This window comes from Bombina bombina, chromosome 3, assembly GCF_027579735.1.
Source record: "Bombina bombina isolate aBomBom1 chromosome 3, aBomBom1.pri, whole genome shotgun sequence".
Lineage (NCBI taxonomy): Eukaryota > Metazoa > Chordata > Amphibia > Anura > Bombinatoridae > Bombina > Bombina bombina.
Genome location: NC_069501.1, coordinates 915,710,681 through 915,722,762, shown reverse-complemented (window position 1 = coordinate 915,722,762; position 12,082 = coordinate 915,710,681).

Genomic DNA, 12,082 nt, shown 5'->3' with positions numbered 1-12,082 from the left:
GGGTGTGGTCTAATGACATGAACACCCTATATCAGGTGTGCATAATTATTAGGCAACTTCCTTTCCTTTGGCAAAATGGGTCAAAAGAAGGACTTGTCAGGCTCAGAAAAGTCAAAAATAGTGAGATATCTTGTAGAGGTATGCAGCACTCTTAAAATTGCAAAGCTTCTGAAGCGTGATCATCGAACAATCAAGCGTTTCATTCAAAATAGTCAACAGGGTCGCAAGAAGCGTGTGGAAAAACCAAGGCGCAAAATAACTGCCCATGAACTGAGAAAAGTCAAGCGTGCAGCTGCCAAGATGCCACTTGCCACCAGTTTGGCCATATTTCAGAGCTGCAACATCACTGGAGTGCCCAAAAGCACAAGGTGTGCAATACTCAGATACATGGCCAAGGTAAGAAAGGCTGAAAGACGACCACCACTGAACAAGACACACAAGCTGAAACATCAAGACTGGGCCAAGAAATATCTCAAGACTGATTTTTCTAAGGTTTTATGGACTGATGAAATGAGAGTGCTATGGCACTTTGTCAGGGATAGTGTTAACTTCAACAAGCTAAGTTTAAAATACATATGTAAGCCAATCACAAGTGTCTGGCGTTTTCTGACCTTTCAACTCATGTGATTTCAAAAAACGTCATCAATTTTAATTAAATGTTTATATAATGATTTTAGATTACGATTGCACATTTTACATTTAAAAATACAAATATGATTAAAACTAACTCTATTACTATTAGGTGATGCAGACGGTATGGGATGATCTGTGTGGTGTTAAGTATTTATATATATACCACCCCGATATTGTTCTTTTACTCTGCCTTATGAAATCATTACTATAATCATAAGTTTGTTGCTAGATATTGTAGTAGACATATTATTGCAACTATTACTAAAGGGGAATAAATGATACAGAGTAATTGTTTGCTGTGTATGAATCATATAAATGAACTTTTCAACAAATGTGGATTTAATACATAAAAGAGCTGGACTTTATTACTAGTTCCGTAAAAACTGTGTGACATTAATGTGGTTATAATCCATAAATAATGATAAGAATACTATGTGAGTGTAAAGTATAATACTTTTATAATTAGTTAAATCACATTTATGGGTATGTGTGTATTCAACTACACTTTGTGAATGACTCTGATAGAGTATTACTTAATATGTGATTGAACAAACTAGTGTGGTGATCATGCTGAATGTAATTATTTGCAAGTGTGTGTATGAAAAAATAATATAATAAAGTGTCAAAGCTAAATATCACTATAGCACATCTAAATTAGACAAATAATTAACATTCCATATACTTCAATTCAAAAATACCTTCACTATAGGTTAGAATAGAAGATATGTTGTATTATATTATTGCCCTGTATATAGTTTCATATCTGATTTTTCATTTATTCCTCTTGGTGCTCCTGATTGTAATTTAAATATCCAGTATATTTCACTCTTATTTAGTTTCATTTGTCTGTTGGCCCCTCTGTTAGTGCTTTCGGTATGTGGTCTATAGCCTTAAAGGAAATGTAATGTAAGGGATTAACATTATGGGAACAAAAGTGTCTGGCAACTGGTGTTTTTTTTACAAGGTTTAGTAACACATTTGTAGAAGCCCATTTTTGGTTCCAACCAAGTTTTTCTTGAGTTTACTACCTTATTATCAAAATGCCTTTTTCGGCTGCCTCCTATTGTACTTGCTTTTTTCGGTACAAACTTGATATTCTCCATTACTTCTTTCCCTAAAAGTTTGTCTTTATCAAGAATTGCCAATTTTTTCTTAATGATTGAACAAATTTGTCGGTACTGCCTACTATATGGGGTTGAATAGACTTGTTGGAATTTTTAATGGTCTTGTCTTTTAACAAGCCATCCCTATCCATAAGAAGGACCTGTTCTGCTATAGTCTCAAGTGTATCTTCCTTGTAACCTCTGGCTATTAATCTCTTAGTAAGTTCCTCAGCCTGTGTTTTGTACTTAGAAGTGTCTGTGCAATTCCTTCGTAAACACATGTATTGGCCCTTGGGGATACCTTTTTTAAGGTGTTCAGGGTGATGAGAATTAGCTCTTAGAATGGTATTACCTGATGTAGGTTTACGATAGGTCTCAGTTTCAATATGGTCTGCAGTTAATTTAAGTGAAACATCTAAGAAGGGCAATTCTGTTGAGCTGCTGTGTGTACATTTTAAGTTCATATTGTTATTATTTATGTAACTTATAAAGTTCTGAAGTTGTTCAGTATTACCTCTCCATACCAGTAACAAATCACCTATATACCTAAAATAGGCTTTTATGTGTTGTTTAAAGGGGTTGCTATCTGAATAGATTCTTAACTTAAAAAAACTTAAATATAAATTAGCATAGGAGGGGGCAAATTTTGCCCCCGACGCTGTACCGCATTTTTGTACATAAAAGTTTCCCATAAACAAAAATAAGTGTGTGTCAATAGGTATCCTGTAGCTTCAATTAAAAATCCTATAAATTCTGCATCAAAATTAGTTAACATGTTCAACATCTGTTGTAGGACACATACATTGAAAACAGGATACAATCCTTATCGATAGTCAGTTAGTATCTCTAACATGGCCTGGAGTAATAGCTACAATTGGTTGGAGTTGTTCATCAATAAATGCTCCCAATTTTTCACCTAAAGTACCAATGCCAGATATAATAGGTCTACCTGGGGGAAAGATGGAGTACTTATGTATCTTTGGGATGTGTTTAAAAATAGATACTTGGGGATAATCAACTCTAAGTTTTTCTGCTGTAGTTACAGTAATAAAACCTCTATATGCTGAATTATTAAGAAAAGAATCTAATTCCTTCTGAAATCTAGTAGTAGGGTTAAAACTGAGTTTAGTATAGGTGTTGGTATCTTTAAGTTGTCTCAGTGCTTCTGCAGTATATTTATCTCTATTCTGAATAACAACTGAGCCGCCCTTATCAGAATTAGTAATTACCAAATTTTGGTTATTCTTTAACTTGTTCCATGCTCGTCTTTCTTTTGTAGTTAAATTATTTGACTTTCTGATTTTTTTTCTTTTTTATGTCCTGATATAAATCAGTGACTTCTTTTTCAACAATAGTGTGAAATGCTTCTAATAGATCTCCTCTCATTTGGACCGGATATAATTTTTTATTTTTAGATTTTATTTTAGACATTGGGGTAATATGTGTATTTGTGTCAAATCTTACACTATCACTATTTTAGTTCATAAAGTCTATAAGACTACATTCTAGGTAACAAAGTGATGAGCTGCACCAAGGTACTGCTTAAAAAACTTTTATTGGAAGTCACAGAAACTTCCTTGGGGAAGTAAATTCACAACAAAAGAAGGGGGCTTGGTGGTGTGTGAGGATAACACCCGAAGAACTATTGCTGACCCGTTTCAGCCTGCAAGGCCGTAGTCGTAGCATGAAGCTCATAATCCCAATTACCTGTAAATACCTGGTGCATAATTGTGATTGGATAAAAACATTTTATCCTGGGCGTGTCCTCAACACACCTATTTGTTACAGTTTCACAAAACCTTATTTCTAAATAGAAACAGTTATTGTATACTGTTTAAATAGCAACAAAATATAAATATATAAACAATTGCAAACTAGAACATATATAGTGAGTTTGTATACATGGAACTTAAATAGAACATTTGATAACTCTAACAGTTCAGTGAGCATTCTCAAAATACAATAATTAAGATTTTAACCTGCTCAATTGAGAACAAACATTCCGTTAATATTTAAACATGTACTCACTAGAATTTGGATATTATTTAATTTAATTTGTTGTTTTTTGAGGTGAAACCTTTGACAGTTTGGATTGCAAATACAAAATAGAAATAAATAAATAAATAAATAAATGAAAAATTATGAAAAAATAATAATTGGGAGAGAGAGAGTGAAAGCCTGACTAGAAAAACATTTTTAGTTTTTTGATTTGAAGAAATAGCAGGCTACCTTTTAGAGATTCCCCCTCGGGAATACACAGACCGAAAACTACTCCCAAAAATGGATAATATAAAATTCCGAATTTAATCCTAATGGAATTCTGGTTTTCAGTCTGTGTATCCAGAAGGCCTCTCTTTTAGCTAAAAGCTTGTCCCTATCTCCACCTCTTGCTTTGCACGTCGACTTTTCAATAATGGTCCACCTCAAAGTATCAGCTTTTTTATTGTGTTTCTGATTAAAATGCTGTATGAGTGGAGTTGTCAGTTTTCCTGCCTTGATGTTATTTATGTGTTCACGAATTCTATCACGTGTTTCCCTGGATGTAAGACCTGTATATTGTACACCACATTGTACACAGGTAAGCAAATACACTATATAAGTGGCTCTACAATTCAGGCAAGAGTAGTGCCTGAATTGTTCTCCTGTTGCTGTGCTCAAAAAGCCTTCTCCACTTTGGAGATAGCTGCAAGCTATGCACGACACATAGCTACACTTTGCATACGAAGAGAGAAGCGCTCTACCGGGAACGAACAACAGCTCAGTGGCTTGTTCTATGGCGATTTACCACCCGGAAGCAGCCTCTTTTAGACCAGTGTGCTTTTCACAGAAGAAAACTTTCCTGAAGTATATCAGTCTGATCCCGCCAAGTAAGGTCAGTCCAGCCCCGAAATACCAGGCAATTCTCCTCTGAACAAGGAACATGACAACCCCAGACGATCGTTTCGGCCTTCTATGGGCCTCGTCAGTGAGGTGCAGCCACATTCCTCTAAGCACACTGGGCAAGGAGTCCACGTCTGGTTTCCCCCATCACCCATAGGGAGACTTCCCCAGGGTCATAATAATTTGCATACAAAGAGAGAAGCGCTCTACCAGGAACGAACAACAGCTCAGTGGCTTGTTCTATGGCGATTTACCACCCGGAAGACGCCTCTTTTAGACCAGTGTGCTTTTCACAGAAGAAAACTTTCCTGAAGTATATCAGTCTGATCCCGCCAAGTAAGGTCAGTCCAGCCCCGAAATACCAGGCAATTCTCCTCTGAACAAGGAACATGACAACCCCAGACGATCGTTTCGGCCTTCTATGGGCCTCGTCAGTGAGGTGCAGCCACATTCCTCTAAGCACACTGGGCAAGGAGTCCACGTCTGGTTTCCCCCATCACCCATAGGGAGACTTCCCCAGGGTCATAATAATTTGCATACAAAGAGAGAAGCGCTCTACCAGGAACGAACAACAGCTCAGTGGCTTGTTCTATGGCGATTTACCACCCGGAAGCAGCCTCTTTTAGACCAGTGTGCTTTTCACAGAAGAAAACTTTCCTGAAGTATATCAGTCTGATCCCGCCAAGTAAGGTCAGTCCAGCCCCGAAATACCAGGCAATTCTCCTCTGAACAAGGAACATGACAACCCCAGACGATCGTTTCGGCCTTCTATGGGCCTCGTCAGTGAGGTGCAGCCACATTCCTCTAAGCACACTGGGCAAGGAGTCCACGTCTGGTTTCCCCCATCACCCATAGGGAGACTTCCCCAGGGTCATAATAATTTGCATACAAAGAGAGAAGCGCTCTACCAGGAACGAACAACAGCTCAGTGGCTTGTTCTATGGCGATTTACCACCCGGAAGCAGCCTCTTTTAGACCAGTGTGCTTTTCACAGAAGAAAACTTTCCTGAAGTATATCAGTCTGATCCCGCCAAGTAAGGTCAGTCCAGCCCCGAAATACCAGGCAATTCTCCTCTGAACAAGGAACATGACAACCCCAGACGATCGTTTCGGCCTTCTATGGGCCTCGTCAGTGAGGTGCAGCCACATTCCTCTAAGCACACTGGGCAAGGAGTCCACGTCTGGTTTCCCCCATCACCCATAGGGAGACTTCCCCAGGGTCATAATAATTTGCATACAAAGAGAGAAGCACTCTACCAGGAACGAACAACAGCTCAGGGGCTTGTTCTATGGCGATTTACCACCCGGAAGCAGCCTCTTTTAGACCAGTGTGCTTTTCACAGAAGAAAACTTTCCTGAAGTATATCAGTCTGATCCCGCCAAGTAAGGTCAGTCCAGCCCCGAAATACCAGGCAATTCTCCTCTGAACAAGGAACATGACAACCCCAGACGATCGTTTCGGCCTTCTATGGGCCTCGTCAGTGAGGTGCAGCCACATTCCTCTAAGCACACTGGGCAAGGAGTCCACGTCTGGTTTCCCCCATCACCCATAGGGAGACTTCCCCAGGGTCATAATAATTTGCATACAAAGAGAGAAGCGCTCTACCAGGAACGAACAACAGCTCAGTGGCTTGTTCTATGGCAATTTACCACCCGGAAGCAGCCTCTTTTAGACCAGTGTGCTTTTCACAGAAGAAAACTTTCCTGAAGTATATCAGTCTGATCCCGCCAAGTAAGGTCAGTCCAGCCCCGAAATACCAGGCAATTCTCCTCTGAACAAGGAACATGACAACCCCAGACGATCGTTTCGGCCTTCTATGGGCCTCGTCAGTGAGGTGCAGCCACATTCCTCTAAGCACACTGGGCAAGGAGTCCACGTCTGGTTTCCCCCATCACCCATAGGGAGACTTCCCCAGGGTCATAATAATTTGCATACAAAGAGAGAAGCGCTCTACCAGGAACGAACAACAGCTCAGTGGCTTGTTCTATGGCGATTTACCACCCGGAAGCAGCCTCTTTTAGACCAGTGTGCTTTTCACAGAAGAAAACTTTCCTGAAGTATATCAGTCTGATCCCGCCAAGTAAGGTCAGTCCAGCCCCGAAATACCAGGCAATTCTCCTCTGAACAAGGAACATGACAACCCCAGACGATCGTTTCGGCCTTCTATGGGCCTCGTCAGTGAGGTGCAGCCACATTCCTCTAAGCACACTGGGCAAGGAGTCCACGTCTGGTTTCCCCCATCACCCATAGGGAGACTTCCCCAGGGTCATAATAATTTGCATACAAAGAGAGAAGCGCTCTACCAGGAACGAACAACAGCTCAGTGGCTTGTTCTATGGCGATTTACCACCCGGAAGCAGCCTCTTTTAGACCAGTGTGCTTTTCACAGAAGAAAACTTTCCTGAAGTATATCAGTCTGATCCCGCCAAGTAAGGTCAGTCCAGCCCCGAAATACCAGGCAATTCTCCTTTGAACAAGGAACATGACAACCCCAGACGATCGTTTCGGCCTTCTATGGGCCTCGTCAGTGAGGTGCAGCCACATTCCTCTAAGCACACTGGGCAAGGAGTCCACGTCTGGTTTCCCCCATCACCCATAGGGAGACTTCCCCAGGGTCATAATAATTTGCATACAAAGAGAGAAGCGCTCTACCAGGAACGAACAACAGCTCAGTGGCTTGTTCTATGGCGATTTACCACCCGGAAGCAGCCTCTTTTAGACCAGTGTGCTTTTCACAGAAGAAAACTTTCCTGAAGTATATCAGTCTGATCCCGCCAAGTAAGGTCAGTCCAGCCCCGAAATACCAGGCAATTCTCCTCTGAACAAGGAACATGACAACCCCAGACGATCGTTTCGGCCTTCTATGGGCCTCGTCAGTGAGGTGCAGCCACATTCCTCTAAGCACACTGGGCAAGAAGTCCACGTCTGGTTTCCCCCATCACCCATAGGGAGACTTCCCCAGGGTCATAATAATTTGCATACAAAGAGAGAAGCGCTCTACCAGGAACGAACAACAGCTCAGTGGCTTGTTCTATGGCGATTTACCACCCGGAAGCAGCCTCTTTTAGACCAGTGTGCTTTTCACAGAAGAAAACTTTCCTGAAGTATATCAGTCTGATCCCGCCAAGTAAGGTCAGTCCAGCCCCGAAATACCAGGCAATTCTCCTCTGAACAAGGAACATGACAACCCCAGATGATCGTTTCGGCCTTCTATGGGCCTCGTCAGTGAGGTGCAGCCACATTCCTCTAAGCACACTGGGCAAGGAGTCCACGTCTGGTTTCCCCCATCACCCATAGGGAGACTTCCCCAGGGTCATAATAATTTGCATACAAAGAGAGAAGCGCTCTACCAGGAACGAACAACAGCTCAGTGGCTTGTTCTATGGCGATTTACCACCCGGAAGCAGCCTCTTTTAGACCAGTGTGCTTTTCACAGAAGAAAACTTTCCTGAAGTATATCAGTCTGATCCCGCCAAGTAAGGTCAGTCCAGCCCCGAAATACCAGGCAATTCTCCTCTGAACAAGGAACATGACAACCCCAGACGATCGTTTCGGCCTTCTATGGGCCTCGTCAGTGAGGTGCAGCCACATTCCTCTAAGCACACTGGGCAAGGAGTCCACGTCTGGTTTCCCCCATCACCCATAGGGAGACTTCCCCAGGGTCATAATAATTTGCATACAAAGAGAGAAGCGCTCTACCAGGAACGAACAACAGCTCAGTGGCTTGTTCTATGGCGATTTACCACCCGGAAGCAGCCTCTTTTAGACCAGTGTGCTTTTCACAGAAGAAAACTTTCCTGAAGTATATCAGTCTGATCCCGCCAAGTAAGGTCAGTCCAGCCCTGAAATACCAGGCAATTCTCCTCTGAACAAGGAACATGACAACCCCAGACGATCGTTTCGGCCTTCTATGGGCCTCGTCAGTGAGGTGCAGCCACATTCCTCTAAGCACACTGGGCAAGGAGTCCACGTCTGGTTTCCCCCATCACCCATAGGGAGACTTCCCCAGGGTCATAATAATTTGCATACAAAGAGAGAAGCGCTCTACCAGGAACGAACAACAGCTCAGTGGCTTGTTCTATGGCGATTTACCACCCGGAAGCAGCCTCTTTTAGACCAGTGTGCTTTTCACAGAAGAAAACTTTCCTGAAGTATATCAGTCTGATCCCGCCAAGTAAGGTCAGTCCAGCCCCGAAATACCAGGCAATTCTCCTCTGAACAAGGAACATGACAACCCCAGACGATCGTTTCGGCCTTCTATGGGCCTCGTCAGTGAGGTGCAGCCACATTCCTCTAAGCACACTGGGCAAGGAGTCCACGTCTGGTTTCCCCCATCACCCATAGGGAGACTTCCCCAGGGTCATAATAATTTGCATACAAAGAGAGAAGCGCTCTACCAGGAACGAACAACAGCTCAGTGGCTTGTTCTATGGCGATTTACCACCCGGAAGCAGCCTCTTTTAGACCAGTGTGCTTTTCACAGAAGAAAACTTTCCTGAAGTATATCAGTCTGATCCCGCCAAGTAAGGTCAGTCCAGCCCCGAAATACCAGGCAATTCTCCTCTGAACAAGGAACATGACAACCCCAGACGATCGTTTCGGCCTTCTATGGATGTGGCTGCACCTCACTGACGAGGCCCATAGGAGGCCGAAACGATCGTCTGGGGTTGTCATGTTCCTTGTTCAGAGGAGAATTGCCTGGTATTTTGGGGCTGGACTGACCTTACTTGGCGGGATTAGACTGATATACTTCAGGAAAGTTTTCTTCTGTGAAAAGCACACTGGTCTAAAAGAGGCTGCCTCCGGGTGGTAAATCGCCATAGAACAAGCCACTGAGCTGTTGTTCGTTCCTGGTAGAGCGCTTCTCTCTTTGTATGCACATAGCTACACTTGTAGACTCCCTTGAACCTTAACCATGATGAATGGTCTGGCTTTGTAGAATGTAATTGGGTGGGAGCTAGGATATTACCTAGTGTCTTCCCTCTCTTAAAGGCATATCTACACCCTTCGGTAGCTATATCTTTAAGATCATCATCGGCTGATAAAATACGGAAATGTTTCCGTATGATATTGCCGACCTGATGGTACTGATTGCTGTATCTGGTGATGAAGAGACCAGTGGCTGTAAACATTTCCGTATTTTATCAGCCGATGATGATCTTAAAGATATAGCTACCGAAGGGTGTAGATATGCCTTTAAGAGAGGGAAGACACTAGGTAATATCCTAGCTCCCACCCAATTACATTCTACAAAGCCAGACCATTCATCATGGTTAAGGTTCAAGGGAGTCTACAAGTGTAGCTATGTGTCATGCATAGCTTGCAGCTATCTCCAAAGTGGAGAAGGCTTTTTGAGCACAGCAACTTGAGAACAATTCAGGCACTACTCTTGCCTGAATTGTAGAGCCACTTATGTAGTGTATTTGCTTACCTGTGTACAATGTGGTGTACAATATACAGGTCTTACATCCAGGGAAACACGTGATAGAATTCGTGAACACATAAATAACATCAAGGCAGGAAAACTGACAACTCCACTCATACAGCATTTTAATCAGAAACACAATAAAAAAGCTGATACTTTGAGGTGGACCATTATTGAAAAGGTGACGTGCAAAGCAAGAGGTGGAGATAGGGACAAGATTTTAGCTAAAAGAGAGGTCTTCTGGATACACAGACTGAAAACCAGAATTCCATTAGGATTAAATTCGGAATTTGATATTATCCATTTTTGGGAGTAGTTTTTGGTCTGTGTATTCCCGAGGGGGAATCTCTAAAAGGTAGCCTGCTATTTCTTCAAATCAAAAAACAAAAAATATTTTTCTAGTCAGGTTTTCACTCTCTCTCTCCCAATTATTATTTTTTCATAATTTTTCATTTATTTATTTATTTATTTATTTATTTCTATTTTGTATTTGCAATCCAAACTGTCAAAGGTTTCACCTCAAAAAACAACAAATTAAATTAAATAATATCCAAATTCTAGTGAGTACATGTTTAAATATTAACGGAATGTTTGTTCTCAATTGAGCAGGTTAAAATCTTAATTATTGTATTTTGAGAATGCTCACTGAACTGTTAGAGTTATCAAATGTTCTATTTAAGTTCCATGTATACAAACTCACTATATATGTTCTAGTTTGCAATTGTTTATATATTTATATTTTGTTGCTATTTAAACAGTATACAATAACTGTTTCTATTTAGAAATAAGGTTTTGTGAAACTGTAACGAATAGGTGTGTTGAGGACATGCCCAGGATAAAATGTTTTTATCCAATCACAATTATGCACCAGGTATTTACAGGTAATTGGGATTATGAGCTTCATGCTACGACTACGGCCTTGCAGGCTGAAACGCGTCAGCAATAGTTCTTTGGGTGTTATCCTCACACACCACCAAGCCCCCTTCTTTTGTTGTGAATTTACTTCCCCAAGGAAGTTTCTGTGACTTACAATAAAAGTTTTTTAAGCAGTACCTTGGTGCAGCTCATCACTTTGTTACCTGGAATCTATGAAATGGAGCATGCACACTGGTAATCTGTAAACCGCCATTCCATTAAGCCAGCACCTGCCGGTTGATCTGACAGCTGAAGGACCCAGAAGCCGCGAGCGAGGTGCCGGTGACGTCACACGTCGAGTTACCGCGAGTGGAGTAAGGCCCAGGAGGAGAGAAGTGGAAGAGCCGGAGGTACTAAGAAGGGCTCTGATCGTGTCAACCCGTTGCCTAAGGTATACCCATATGTGAATACACACTCTCTGTGGACGGGCTTATCTCTTTTTCGGCTGCGGTATTCGGCAGGGATCCGGTGTTATCCTTCAGCTGGGGTGAGTCGTTATCTAAGATAACTTGGTCCGGTTATTTCATACATTGGGACATTATGTTATCATATTCTTCATACTAAGACTGTGCAGTTGTTTAAGGTGCTCACACAGGATTTGACTTTCTTTTATAAGACTACATTGTTCTTCAAAATTAAGGGTCGGGCTATCTGTGGTGTCTTGACTATCATTTATATTAACTACAGCACTGTCCAAATTATCTATCTCATTGTGTGTACTTTTTCCAACACTAAAATGTCTTTTAAAAGTAAGACATTGTGTAAATGTATTAATGTGAACTAAAGTATTAAAAAATGAAAAGTCTGTTGTAGGAGAAAAAGTAAGTCCTTTGGTGAGAACAGTAATTTTGATATCAGAAAGAGTCACATGAGACAAATTGATGACACTTGTTTCTTGGGACTTCTCCTTGTCCCTCCTCTTCTCCTGCTCGGGTATCTGGCTGGTAAATCCTTTTCTCCTTCCCCGTTTTTTTGTCTGTCTTTTTTGGATCACTTCTTTCATCTTGTTATTATTAGATGTACCAGCAGCTAATGCAGGTAAAGCTATGGGACTGCTACCATCTTTAGGTCTAATGCTCCTCATTTACATCATGTACCGGAGTAGATGATCATGAGCTATCCATA